The sequence below is a fragment of the Rana temporaria genome, chromosome 1 (assembly GCF_905171775.1).
Source record: "Rana temporaria chromosome 1, aRanTem1.1, whole genome shotgun sequence".
Classification (NCBI taxonomy): Eukaryota; Metazoa; Chordata; class Amphibia; order Anura; family Ranidae; genus Rana; species Rana temporaria.
The window spans coordinates 283,332,617-283,347,895 of record NC_053489.1 but is presented as its reverse complement, the minus strand read 5'-3'; the positions used below and the strand labels follow the sequence as shown (position 1 = coordinate 283,347,895).

The 15,279-nt window shown below is 44.6% G+C and overlaps 1 long non-coding RNA gene across 1 annotated transcript in view; it reads left to right on the top strand.

Moving 5' to 3' along the window:
• The first annotated feature begins 3,511 nt into the window (after positions 1-3,511).
• The window catches only part of LOC120943161, a 12,846-nt gene continuing 1,078 nt past the window's right edge, over positions 3,512-15,279 (top strand). The window contains exon 1 of the long non-coding RNA XR_005750269.1: positions 3,512-3,621. This is a non-coding gene — a long non-coding RNA (uncharacterized LOC120943161). The remainder of the gene's footprint in view (positions 3,622-15,279) is intronic.

The following is a 15,279-nucleotide window of genomic DNA, read 5'->3' as shown; positions in this document are numbered from 1 at the left end:
TCTCGTCCGCATCTTGCATGGCTTCTTCTTCCCGGGATGATCCGCTTCCAATTGAAGTTCCCGCCGTGTGACTCTCCCGTTCTTCTGACAGTACTTTTATAACCGAGGATGCGGCGTCATCCGGTGCCCCTGCCCCCCTCTGACACACTGCTGAGCTTTGCAATGATGGCATTCTGGTGGTGGCAACAGCATGCGTTGATTGGCAGTCTGGCTGATCCCGGGTGCCAATACATGCTGGCTGACTGTGCCACTAGCTCCTTGCGACGACTTCCCCCTGCTTCCAACTTGTCTCCTCCTCCTCTCTGTCTCCCCATCTGAACTTTCCCCTGTTCTTCTTCTCTTCGAGCGGGCACCCACGTGACATCCTCAGACACATCGTCATCATCAACCGCTTCACTTGTATCTGTCAACTCAGCAAAGGAAGCGGCAGCGGGTACAACATCATCATCATCATACCGTACGTCCATGTGTGTAATGCTGCCTGACTGAGTCATATCCCTTTTATCTACATCCTCTGGCAATAATAGTTGCGCATCACTCATTTTCTCCAACTGATGTGTAAATAACTCCTCTGACAGATCAAGTGAAGCAGCTGTGGTGCTAGTGTTGGTGGTGGCGGCAGGCGGGCGAGCGGTAACTTGAGAGGTGCCCGAAGCTGAGCTGGAGGAAGATGGTGCGTCAAGGTTCCGAGCGGAAGCTGTAGAAGATTGGGTGTCCTGTGTTAGCCAGTCAACTATGTCCTCAGAACTTTTCGAGTTCAGGGTACATGGCCTCTGAACACTGGGCATTATTCTAGGGCCAAAGGGAATCACAGCACCACGACGGCCCCTGTGGGGTGGCCTGCCTCTGCCTGTCATTTTTTTTAGATTAGTTTAGTTGTACTATGCATGCAAGCTACTGTGACACCAGATATAAGTGGCACTGTGCACTGGCAGAAGTTGGCAGAGTAGATGCTGTAGGCCTGACACACACGCTCGCAGACAACTAACTGCTATTCTATTACGGTCAAAATTGTTGTTGTTTTTTTTTAAATGTAATCTACTATGACACCAGATATGAGTGGCACTGGTGACACTGGCAGAGTAGATGCTGTAGGGCAGGCCTGACACACACGCTTGCAGACAACTGCTATTCTATTACAGTCAAAATTGTTGTTTTTTTAAATGTAATCTACTGTGACACCAGATATGAGTGGTGGCACTGGGCAAGTGGGTACAGTATACGATGTGAGCCTGACACACACGCTGGCAGGCAACTGCAATTAGATTACAGAGGAAAAAAAAAAAAGCAGACTGATGTACTAGCCCTAAAAAGGGCTTTTTGGGGTGCTGTCAGGACACTGTCCTTACAGCAGAGATCAGATGAGTCTTTCAGGACTGGAGTGGACACTGAATACACTGACCTAGCTATCGATTTCCCTATGAAATCAGCAGCAGCTACACTGTCTCTCCTCTCACTAAGACTGCAGCTTCCGAATGAATCTAAAATGGATGCTGTCCAGGAGGTGGGAGGGTCTGGGAGGGAGGGTATGCTGCTTATTGGCTGGAATGTGCCTGCTGACTGTGAGGTACAGGGTCAAAGTTTGCTCAATGATGGCGAATAGGGGGCGGACTGAACATCGCATATGTTCGCTCGCCGCGGCGAATGCGAACAAGCTATGTTCGCCGGGAACTATTCGCCAGCGAATACATCTGGACATCTCTATTGCCACGTTGCCTGCAACTAGATGCCATCAGGTGCCCCCAGTGAAGTCTGTCCTTGCAACTGCTGTCCCCAGCGCAGCAGAGCCCTCCTTGCATCTGCTGTCCCCAGCGCAGCAGAGCCCTCCTTTACATCTGTGTCCCCAGCAGTGACGATCATCTCCTTTGTGTGCAGCAGCAGCTACAGTTCCCGGTTTTTACGTGTGTTCAGTGGAGAGGGGAGGGGCCTCCGATCGATCCGTGCAGCCAATAGGCTTCAGTGTACAAGAGAATTGTCTACTTGTACACTGAAAAGAGAAGCCAATTGGCTGCCCCTCTCCACTCCACTGAACACAAGGGAAAATGTACTTGCGGCGGCCATCTTTTTGTAGCCTGCCGGCCGTTCCCGATTTTCCTGGGACGAAAGTGAAATCCCGGGAAACTAATCGGGACGAGCTCTGATTGGGACGAGGGTCCCAACTTTGGGATGGTCCTGGGAAAATCGGGACTGTTGGCAAGTATGCAACTTTCAGCAGCCCCTGCGGAGGTACAGCAGCTACATATCTTATATCCTTTCCTAATTGTTTTTTATGTAATTTTCACATGTTGTAATTTTTGCTTTCAAAATCTTTTAGCCTCTCAGCACACCAATTGTGTCAGTGCATACGCCTAACATGCACTGTTGATGTGTGTTCTTATTTTTTTTTTATTTAGGCTCCTAATTTTTCTTGCACCCAGTGTGCCACAATCATCTGTGATGGGTTAAAAGCTGCTTGCCTCATTTTTTGAGGGCCCATTCACACAAGACAATGCACATAACTGTGTTTTTAACTGCATGTTTACATGCCTTTTGAAGCGCGCTTGATGTGCACTTGCATGTAGTTTGTACTCCGTTCGCAGTGCATTTTTCTATGTTTTTTTTTAGCTTGGCTTTTCGGGCATGGTGCGTTTTTGTAGCGTGTTCCCTGCATTTGCAGTGCAGAAAAATACAACATGTTTTCATTTTTAACTGTGCTAAACTGCACAGCAATGATGTGAGCTATGCCCATAGGATTACCTTGGCTTTGGGCTGTCTATGCAGTTTAAAATGCATCCACCTGCGTTCGCTGTGAAAGAGCCCTGAATGCATTCCAACGCAGCACATTTGTTAACTAACACCATAGAAAACAATACTGTTGAGACTGTTTGCAAATGCAGCCCAGCTCATGTGGTTTTAATGAGCCCAAAAAAATATATATCTTTGTACCTTTTTTGTTCCAGTGCCTTATGCCTTGTACACACGATCTGAATTTCCGATGAAAAAAGTCAGACTGAATTTTTTCATCGGACATTCCGAGTGTGGGCCCCATCAGACTTTTTTCCGTCGGAGTTTAGAAATAGAACATGTTTTATTTTTTTCGGAAATTACGATCGTCTGTGTGGAACTCCGGCAGAGAAAAAATCATAATCAAGTCAATGCATGCTCGGAAGCATTGAACTTCGTTTTTCTCAGGTCGTCGTAGTGTTTTACGTCACCGCGTTTTGGACGGTCGGAATTTGGTCTGACAGTGTGTATGCAAGACAGCTTGAACGAAATTCCGACAGAAAATTCCATTGGATTTTATCCCATCGGAAATTCAGATCGTGTGTACAGGGCATCAGTGTTGCATAACTACGTTAATAAAAAAAAGTACAAAAAAAACGGTTAAAGTATTAACATAAAAATGTATGTTGGTAGATTAGGAAATAAAAAAAAAAAGCTGAGTGAGACATGGCTTGAACTTTTCTGGGAGTTGTAGATGTCGTCTTTACAACTGAACAGCCAGTCAGAGAGCTGGAGAAAATATCCTTGTGTTGCTAGGTGTGGCTTTTTTTTTTTTTCCACCGTCCTTATAAAATCACAAGCCCAGGGCTGCATTCTTCTGCTTAGCTCTTCAGACATCTGCAGCCAGCCTCTTGATCGGTAAGTAAAAATGTAAACCCATTTATTTAGACTTTTTCTGTTTTAACTTTGCTGCATCTTTATTTGCAATATTCCAGTACTACTTTTGTAAATTTGAGTTAATGTCTAAGAAGAGAAAGGGAGGGGGGAGAAAAAAAAAGTTAGCTGTGGCATTAATATCTAACAGTTCTGTTTCCTTCTCTTCCTCAAACATGTTATATTCATTGCATTAAAGTATATAAAATGTATACAGCTATTAAGAAGATGGTTTATAAAACTGGCATGACTCTCTGTGGTTTCCTGCCATGGAAACGTACTGGAAATACAAGTTTTTTAAGAGTGAGTCATGCACAATTAACACACCCATCTACTAAACTTGGGAAACTATTCAGAAAAAGTATTTTAGGAGTTTCGCAACATTCGAAAAAATAACACTTTATAAACTGTAGGTTACGATGGAATTGAAATATTTAACAGAACAACAAAAAAACAAAAAAAAATCTCTTCGCAAAAGGTTTGTTGTAATGAGGGGTCAGAAAACACTTGACTAGAACTACTGTTTCTATAGCAATCTACTAAGACAGACCCCCTAACGTATTACTAGAAACTGCCTATGAAAGATGGGTATGGAACTAAGTCAAAGTATTAATAAGAAAATGCCAACATGGGCGTGCCTTTTAAAAAATGTAAATCATGTATGCAGGGGTATTGTTTAGGGCAATGTATGGTGCTGCCAAGTTTCAGCCCTGGTTCACAATGCCGTGACTTGTCATGTGGCTTGAGTCACACCCTATTAACAGCAATGGAACCATTCTAATTGGTGTAACCTGAGTTGCTCCGACTTAGAAACAAGGGGCCAGATTCACATAGAATTACGTTGCTCCTGGGCAGCGTAACGTATGTGATTTAAGTTACACCGCCGCAGGTTTACAGCGTAAGTGCCTGATTCTCAGAACTCTTACCTGTAAACTTGCGGTGGTGTATCGTAAATGCGCTCGGCGCAAGCCCGCCCAATTCAAATGGGGCGGGCACCATTTAAATTAGGCGCGTTCCCGCACCGAACGTACTGCGCATGCTCCGTCAGGTAAATTACCCGACGTGCATTGCGCTAAATGACGCCGAACGGACGTCATTTGTTTTGACGTTAACGTAAATGGCGTCCAGCGCCATTCACGGACGACTTACGCAAACGACGTTGTTTTTAAAATTTCGACGCGGGAACGACGGCCATACTTAACATGGCTTAGGACAACTAGGGCTCAGCCCTAATTTTACACGGCGTAACTCGACGGAAACAACGTAAAGTTAGATTGACGGGCAGCGCGGACGTTCGGGAATCGCCGTAACTATTCATTTGCATATTCTATAGGAACTTGAGAAGAGGAGGATCCAGGCTGCTCTGTGCAAATCCACTGCAACAGAGCAGGCAAGTATAATCTGTTTATTTTTATAGGGGGGTAAAAAAGACGAGACTTTACAATCGCTTTAAGCCACTTTGGGACAAGGGACGTACCCGTAGGTCACTGGACTTTCGATGGTTCCACCTGATTATGCCTGCAGCTTTTTTTTTTTTTTTTTTTTTTTTTTTTTTTTTTTTTTTTAGCCAGCAGTGGGTCATCCCGGACACAGGAGCAGACAGGCAGGGAGGGAGGGAGATGGGAGAGAAGGACAGAAGAGCTGTGTATGATGGAAGCATGTAAACTGACCACGGTGTCAGGGCTCAGCAGCCATGTTACACTGTGGTCAGCTTACAGGGGGGAGGGTATAGCCAGGCAGGATCAGACAGATCTTTTAGGTGTTACAGGGGCCAAATTGCACAGCACCAGCACTGTGCTGTATAATGTGCTTTAAGGGGACAGGATCAATTATAAAGTGCGTTTTTTTTTTTTTTTTTTTTTTTTTAGGAGTTGTAAAGGCAGAAGGTTTTTTATCTTAATGCATTAAGCTAAAAACTGTGTTTAGCAGCCTCCCCTGCACACCCCTAATTACTTGCCCGAACCATTTCTCTCTGCAGCGATGTCCACGAGTGTCTTGGCTGTCCCAGACACCCCCTACTTATTGGCTGAGACACAGCAGCAGTGCCATTGGCTCCTGCGGCTGTCATTCAAAATCAGTCAGCCATCCCAGGGGAGAGAGGGGGTGGGGCTGGGTCAGGGCTCAGCGTCTGAATGTATACACAGAGCTCTGACTTGGCTCGGGTGCCCTCTGTGGAGGCACTTGCAAGAGGGAGGGTCCAGGAGGGCAAAAGAGGGACTCAAGAAGAGGAAGATCAGGGCTGCTCTGTGCAAAACCAACTGCACAGAGGAGGGAAGTATAACATGTTTGTTTAAAAAAAAAAAAAAAAGCCTTTACAATCACTTTAACAAAAACTTTAAAGCTACATAATTCTGCATGTGGTAATATGTACTTATTCAGGTTCCTATGGCATTTCTCTGAATTTCCTTTGGTAATTTTTTTTGCACTGGATATACATGAAACATGTAAAAAAGCTAATTTGCTTTCTCCTAAATTACAGACATAAATCCTATCGATTTTTTTGAATAGGTTCAGACTTGTTGGTAGCTCTGTGGTTTTTCAGGTGTTGCAGAACTTTAATTTTTAGCATGCTGTTGCTTGTTTATGCACATTAGGAACCATGGGATTATTGGATGTCAGAATCCAATTAATTATATCCAGACACAGGCGGCGGAAAGCACATGCAAAGTTTAACCTTTTCCTTTTAAAAGTTGAATAAATCTTATCCACTATTACTGTGCAGCGCTAGACAAAATATAACATCAAGTGTGAAAGTGTGTCAATAGAATATTTAAATAAATAAACCATGAATAAAAAATTATATAAGTGAAATATAAAAATAACTCAATCTAATATGGCAATTATCCTCTGAAGTAAACGGGACTGTTGCAAAAAATAAACAAGATGACTAAACCTGTGAAGGTAAGTGATGCCTAAAACAAATGTATTTCTGCAGTGAAGCCAGAGAACCTGTCTCAGTGTTCCAACAAATCAGTGTAAATTATGCCACATAAATAATCACAGTGATAATGATACACAGTGTTTCAATATAAGTCCATGTTGCATGGAAAGTATAAATAAAGTTGAATAAAGGTGAGTAAAATTAAATAGAGTCCACAAAGGAAAAAAAGTGAAGGAGGGGTTTTGTAGTCCCCTCAGGTGAAGATGAGTAAAATTAAATAGAGTCCACAAAAGAAAAAAACGCGCGGGAGGGGTTTTGTAGTCCCCTCAGGTGAAGATGGTAAAAAAGCAGAAGATCCACCAAAAGACCGCAGATGGAAATAGGAGGAAGCAATCCACAGACAATCCAATGTAAAGAGAAATGGAGGCTTACCGGAAAGCCTGTGACCCGACCTTCTCAGGAAGGATCTAAACAGGCGTGTTGGGATACAAACGTCCCTCAGGCAGTGGAGATGGATCGATATCCTTCACGAATCAAACGTCAGGGTCCACAGCGTCGTAGCTCCTCATATGGGTCAGGGATGACAGCACTCACAGAGATATGTAGCAACGGTGGTCAGCAGATGTCATATGAAAAAAGGAAAAATTTCCATAGTATAGCCTGCTTGATATTGGTTTATTTAAAAATTCTATTAAAAATCCATTAAAAAGATTTCCCATACATAGGGAACAAATATATAGAGTCCTTGCAAGGAAAAGAAAAAGCTCCAAAATATAAACAGACCGCCTTGGGCCGTTAGCGCATGCACAGTGCGTGTGTTGCAGCCCTTGTTGCAGGGGCTGCAACACACGCACTGTGCATGCGCTAACGGCCCAAGGCGGTCTGTTTATATTTTGGAGCTTTTTCTTTTCCTTGCAAGGACTCTATATATTTGTTCCCTATGTATGGGAAATCTTTTTAATGGATTTTTAATTGAATTTTTAAATAAACCAATATCAAGCAGGCTATACCATGGAAATTTTTCCTTTTTTCATATGACATCTGCTGACCACCGTTGCTACATATCTCTGTGAGTGCTGTCATCCCTGACCCATATGAGGAGCTACGACGCTGTGGACCCTGACGTTTGATTCGCGAAGGATATCGATCCATCTCCACTGCCTGAGGGACGTTTGTATCCCAACACGCCTGTTTAGATCCTTCCTGAGAAGGTCGGGTCACAGGCTTTCCGGTAAGCCTCCATTTCTCTTTACATTGGATTGTCTGTGGATTGCTTCCTCCTATTTCCATCTGCGGTCTTTTGGTGGATCTTCTGCTTTTTTACAATCTTCACCTGAGGGGACTACAAAACCCCTCCCGCGCGTTTTTTTCTTTTGTGGACTCTATTTAATTTTACTCATCTTCACCTGAGGGGACTACAAAACCCCTCCTTCACTTTTTTTCCTTTGTGGACTCTATTTAATTTTACTCATCTTCACCTGAGGGGACTACAAAACCCCTCCTTCACTTTTTTTCCTTTGTGGACTCTATTTAATTTTACTCACCTTTATTCAACTTTATTTATACTTTCCATGCAACATGGACTTATATTGAAACACTGTGTATCATTATCACTGTGATTATTTATGTGGCATAATTTACACTGATTTGTTGGAACACTGAGACAGGTTCTCTGGCTTCACTGCAGAAATACATTTGTTTTAGGCATCACTTACCTTCACAGGTTTAGTTATCTTGTTTATTTTTTGCAACAGTCCTGTTTACTTCAGAGGATAATTGCCATATTAGATTGAGTTATTTTTATATTTCACTTATATAATTTTTTATTCATGGTTTTATTTATTTAAATATTCTATTGACACACTTTTCACACTTGATGTTATATTTTGTCTAGCGCTGCACTGTCTTTTTCCATACGTTTTTTTTGTTTTTGTATCTAAACATTTGTGTTCAGCTGCAGGACGTCCCTCCCGGGACCCACCCTTAATTGCTTTATTATTGCTTTCACCTAGCGCAGATTCCCCTATCCCATTTCCCTTCCTTATACCTATCCACTATTACTACTTGAGCTTACCTATTGGTCATTTTAATGTGATGGGCCATCCTACTGACCAAAAAGTAATGTGAAATAGGTATGGCCAAACTCCACTCTTATGCTGGGTACACACTTGATGTTTGTTTCGTTCAACCCAGTGGGCTGAACAAAAAAAACGTACAGCACACCGTACTAACACATCCGATCTTGGTGCAGTGACCTCCCAGCTGAGCTATTGTGTTCTGACCAGTGGCGGCCCGTCCATAGGGACGCACGGGCGCCGCCCCCCTTCCCACAGTCACAAAAAAAAAAAAAAACGGGCCCTTTAAGAACTTTTATTCGGCTAAAATGTCATTTTGACATTTTAGCCGCAGTTCTGGCGGCCGTCTATAGAGGGCGCTGCAGCGCCACCCCCTCTCGCAAATAACACACATTCGTGCATAAATGCACGAATGTATGTTATTGCTGGTTGCCAGCGCTGCCTGGTCTATTCAGATAACCGGATGCGGGACGCCGGTTACCCGAATAGCAGCAGCTGGTTGGCTGAGGGGAACTGCCTATCAAAGCCAGCGGCTCTGATAGGCTTTTCTCCGGCTCTCAGCTGTCTATACTCTGAGCGCAGGCAATCTGCGCTCATTGTATAAGACAAACGGCCGTTTCAGCCAATCAGGTTCCCGGATTCTGGTTATCAGGAACCTGATTGGCTGAAGCTTCACCACAGCGGCAGAAGACATCGAGGGAGCACATGGAATCCTCAGATAAGTGCTTTTTACAGGGAAAGGGGCACAGTGACATCATGGGGCACAGAGGTGACAAAGGGCACAGAGGTGACAATTGGCACAGTGGCATCATGGGGCACAGAGGTGACAAAAGGGCACAGAGGTGACAATGGGCACAGTGGCATCATGGGGCACAGTGGTGAGTGACAATGGGCACAGTGGCATCATGGGGCACAGTGGTGACAATGGGCACAGTGGCATCATGGGGCACAGTGGTGACAATGGGCACAGTGGCATCATGGGGCACAGTGGTGACAATTAAAGGGCACAGTGGTGACAATTGGCACAGTGGCAACAGTTGAGGGGCACCGTGGCTGCGTTTGATGGCATGGCACAGTGGTGACAATTGATGTAACAGTGGCTGCGTTTGATGGCATGGCACAGTGGTGACAATTGATGGCACAGTGACTGCGTTTGATGGTATGGCACAGTGGTGACAATTAATGGCACAGTGGCTGCGTTTGATGGCATGGCACAGTGGTGACAATTGATGGCACAGTAGCTGCGTTTGATGGCATGGCACAGTGGTGACGATTGATGGCACAGTTGCTGTGTTGCATGGCACAGTGGTGACAATTGATGGCACAGTGGCTGCGTTTGATGGCATGGCACAGTGGTGACAATTGATGGCACAGTGGTTGCGTTGCATGGCACAGTGGCTGCGTTTGGCATGGCACAGTGGTGACAATTGATGGCACAGTGACTGCATTTGATGGCATGGCACAGTGGTGACAATTGATGGCACAGTTGCTGTGTTGCATGGCACAGTGGTGACAATTGATGGCACAGTTGCTGTGTTTGATGGCATGGCACAGTGGTGATAATTGATGGCACAGTGGCTGCGTTTGATGGCACAGTGGCTGCATGTGATGGGCACAGTGAGGCTGCAATTTTTTTTTTTCGTTTGCGCCCCCCCCAAAAATTTTGAGCACCAGCCGCCACTGGTTCTGACGGAGGCTGCATATGGCTGCGAGTGCTGATCAGATGCTGGTTGTCCAGCATGCTTGTTTGAATAAGCCAGTTGTAAAACCGACTTTTGTCATGCGTGGAGCTGTACACATGGGCTGACAGTTGGCCGATTCCTGCCAAACCGATCATTTTCGGCCAGTGTGTACCCAGTTTTAGAAAGGTGAGAATTTTTTTATTTAATTACAGGTGTCTTTATCTCTAAATCTATGGATTGATTTGGCATTACTTTAAAGCATGGAAAACAATTAAATACTCTCCGATACTTCTATTTATGTATTGCACTAACCTCCAAATTTTCAGGGTAAGCTTTTAGGGTGTACCCAGTCTTCAAGGTCCAGGCAGTCCTAATAAGTAATAACTTTTAGCAGAATGTTGGTGCAAAAAAAAGATCAATACTCAATGTTGTTGAAAGTTCATTAATATGGCTACAATCATCTCAAGCTTTAAAGCACTCTGTACCATTGAAAGTAGCATTTCATCAAAATCTCCTCCCCCCTGATGAGCAGACTGCAACATTGTAACTTGGCAGTAAAAAGTTACCATGTGATAGCAATACAACATACAATGCATTAACAACACATTACATATCAAGGCCGCGCTACCTAAAAAAAAAATATATATATATATATATATATATATATATATATATATATATATTTTTTTTTTTAAAGCCTATGGTGTGTGTGTGAACACACCCAAAAAACTCCACCCGGTGCAGAAAAAAATGTGCACACACATAAAGAGTGTTCACAAAAACGTGCAGACGGGTGCAACGTCAAGTGGTCCTACTGTGAAGAAGGGACCCAAAACCCTGATCACCCGGGGCGTTAGGCTCCAGACGGGGACTGAGGTACTGTGGTCCGAGCAACCGAAGCCGACACGGACCCAACTTCCTTGGAGGGACTGCCGAAACAGAACCCTCCCAGTACTAGGTGGGGCTCCCCTGAAGGGAGACCCCATGAGAGCAGGTGAACTAAGCCAGAAGGCCATGTCCACCCACTCCCAAGGCGTTCAGGGCTGGCCCGAGGACCGGCACAGTACTTATCACAGTGAGACAAAACGTGCACAAACAAAAAAGGACAAAAAGGTGACAAACCTAGGCATAAACAAAATAAAGTGGGGGGGAGGAGAGTGAAAGAAGTGGTCATTGTGTTCTACGATGACCAGGCCCTCGGCCAGGAATAAAAAATTCCTCCGGTCCTAGCCAAAAGGCCCCGCCCAGGAGGCAGGTGCTGAAAAAAGTGTGTATCTGGTGCAGTGACCGTGGTATCTTTAAATCAAAGTGACCCTCACTCAGTGATTCTCAGATACCCCTGGACTGCCACTCCAGGGTCACATGCACGATAGGCTTTTCGTTCCAAATCCAACCCCCTGACCAGCCAGTGCAGCCCTCCACCAACCTAATTGGATGATACATGGGACAGTTCCCACTTTTTTTCCCCCCCTTGTAATGTTTTGAATTGGTGAAGTCAGCAGAGCTTCATCTCATTCACTAACCTATTTCGAGAAAATTACTAGGGTTTTCCCGATACCACTTTTTTAGGACCGAGTACAAGTACCGATACTTTTTTTCCATGTACTCGCCGGTACCGAATACCGATACTTTTTTTTAAATGCAGCCTTGTGTCCCCCCCATTATGCAGCCATGTCCCCCCCCCCCCCCCCCCCCCCATATGCAGCCACGTCCCCCCCCCCATATGCAGCCACGTCTCCCCCCCCATATGCAGCCACGTCTCCCCCCCCCATATGCAGCCACGTCTCCCCCCCCCATATGCAGCCACGTCTCCCCCCCCATATGCAGCCACGTTTCATTTGAATAGCTGCTGTTCCCTGCCTGAGCGCCGAAACAGTTAGACGGCGGCAGCAGCTCTCCTCCAGTGTGATGTTATACATACCTGGGGACTGCTCCTGCTCTCTGCCCTCTCTCCGCCTTCCTCGCTGCCCCCTCAGTCTCCTCTCTGATCGGTTCTGCCCCCTCTCCGAAAAAAAAAAAGTATCCGGATTAGGCATCGGGAGCATTTGCGCGAGTACAAGTACTCGCGCAAATACTCTGTATCGGTCCCTATACCGATACTAGTATCGGTATCGGGACAACCCTAAAAATTACCGTACAAAGTGAATAGCTTATTTGACTTTAGGTCAACCACAATGGCATTGCCAGTGGTGTGCTGTTATCTGTCTGAGTACATACTGGGAGGTGTTAAGCCTAGTACACACAATGAGATTATTGGATGGATAATTGTCCGTGTGTGTGGTGTTGCTCATCTCATACCGAAAACAAATTGGTTACTAAAGTATGAAAATTCTCATACTGCAGAATGAAAATTCTGACGTGATGTAATGCGTTGTAGTGTATTTGTATTGTATTTTTGGATGAAACTGTACTGATTAAATGTAAATCACATGATCTTGTTCTCGTAAGAGATTTTTGTGTTTGTCCCTTCGAAAAATTTTGGACAAGGGCTTTGTACCATCAATCAGATTAACCGTGCTAAGTGAACAATACAAGTAAAAAAGGGAAAAAAACTGCTTCAATATGACACACACATACAGTACACACATTTTATATATATATATTTTGATAAAAAATAATAAAGATGAAGCTGCGCTGATCAAAGATTGAAGTGTTATAAATTGCTTCCAACACCACGCAATATTGACATAAATTAGTCCATAAAATAGCCACCTATGTAATAATCTTGATATAACTTGTGATGACACCAAGAACTCGTGCACCCACCTCCACCACATAAAATGCGTGCTTGCCAGGGGCAAGCTAACATAGGCTTGCGAATATTAACCCTGCCAGGCCTTGATCCAAAGGGATGGAAATGGCAGCTCCCAATTGCTTGATATGATGGGGCAGGAACACACAGAAAAACGACCAGGCAAACTCAATCATTCGATGATCAGGATTAAGGACCAGAGTATAACCTTGCTAATATAGAGTCAACAGGCATCACCGAAAGGAGTCCTGGGGGGGGAGGGGGGTTGGAATAATGGACTTACTATCTTATATGCAAATGCACAATAAATAGGGGGTCCCAGGAAATAAAACCCAATGGTGGAGACTGGTAGTTCCAAAAATCAGCAGATATTTAGGAGGCAATGCAAATGGAGGTGTGTTAAGATACACATGGAGTCCCAATGTATCGGTCTGTTTAGTTGATGTACTTGTGTTGAGTTCCCGGGGCCTGGCATCCATAGCGTAACGCTTTCATGTTGGCATACATGGTAAATCTGTCTTAAGCTAGTGATCATTTTAACGCTATGCATATCGCCCTTCCTTTTTTTTTTTTTTTTTTAATCATTTGCAATTATGCTCCTAAGATAACAGGAAATTAGTCACTTCTCTAGCAGAGCTATAAAAAAGTTTTTACATCTAACTTTTTAGGACTAGCATTTAGTTGTAATGACTAGTCATCTCACAGAAAAGGATGCAGCATTCTCTGTTAAGGCCTCGTACACACGACCGAGTTTCTCTGCAAAACCAGCAAGAAACTTGCTGTTTTTTTTTTGCAGAGGAAACCGGTCGTGTGTACATATTTCGACGAAGGAACTGTTGAGGAACTGTGAGCCAAAAAGAGAGCATGTTCTTTTTCCTCGAGGGAATGGAGAAAATTGGCTCGCCGAGTTCCTCGACAGCCTAACAAGGAACTCGACGAGCAAACGATGTGTTTCGCCGTCGAGTTTCTCGGCTGTGTGTACGAGGCTTCAGAGTGTTAACACCTAGGAAAGCTTTTTTTTTTTTTTTAAATCCAAATTTTATACAGTACCTTGCCAGCATATAGTACGATGAGTTAAAATTCCCCTTAAAGTCTGACTTAGTGTTACTAAACCCCACAACAGTAAAATCAATCTGTATACCGTATTTGCTGGTGTATAAGGCGACCGGGACCCGGGTGTAGAAGACGACCCCCTCATTTTACAGTTAAGATTTTTTGCTAGTACTCCCCCGTATAAGACGACCCCCCTTCGATGCTTCCGACGCTTCATATTTCTTCCTTCTGGAGCCATATTCTTCTTCATTCTTGCTGGAGCCAATCATGGCAAGCGATGTGTTCTATTAATGAATACAAAGCCTGCTTGGATTGGCAGAGGTGTAACATCATTAGCCCACGCCTCTGACTCTCAAAGCCAATCGAGCAGACTACTATATATAGCCTGCTCGGATTGGCAGAGGTTGTTACTCCAATCTGAGCAAGCTCTGTATTCATTTGAATACATCGCTCACCGGGATTGGCTGAGCAGTATATACTGTATGTAGCCAAAGCTACATACAGTATAACTGCACATCCAGCGCATCCCAAACAGCTGATGACCCCTGCTTTTTGGCCAGTTTTTTTAAGTGTAAAAGGTAGTCTTATACGCCAGCAGCAAAATACAGTATGCAGTAAAGCATGCTCATAATACTCACTGTGGAACTTAAAGCGGTAGTTCACCCTCCTTTCCATCATTAGACCCATTAAATTCGGCATCGTAGCGCGAGCTACGGTATGCCGGTCTTAAATTTTTAATCCCCGTACTCACTGTTCTATCGCCTCATTGAAGAATCCGACTCCCGCGGGGAATGGGCGTGCCTATGGAGAGGGAGGATGATTGACGGCCGGCTCTGGCACGTCACGCTCCCCGAAGACAGCCGGAGTAGGTCTCGGCTATTCACGGCGCCTGCGCAAGGACTATGCGCAGGCGCCGTGAATAGCCAAGCCTATTTCGGCTATTTCGGAGAAGCGTGACGTGCCAGGGCCGGCCGTCAATCACCTTCTCTCACCATAGGAACGCCCATTCCCGGATTCTTCAATGAGCGATAGAACAGTGAGTACGGGCATAAAAAATGTAAGACGCATACCGTAGCTCGCGCTACGATGCCGAATTTAATGGTCTAATAAAAAAAAACTTTTTTTTTTTAACAGGGTGAACCCCCGCTTTAAGCGGTTAATCCTTTGCATTGTGTAAAAGGTGTTTGATCTTGTCTCTGA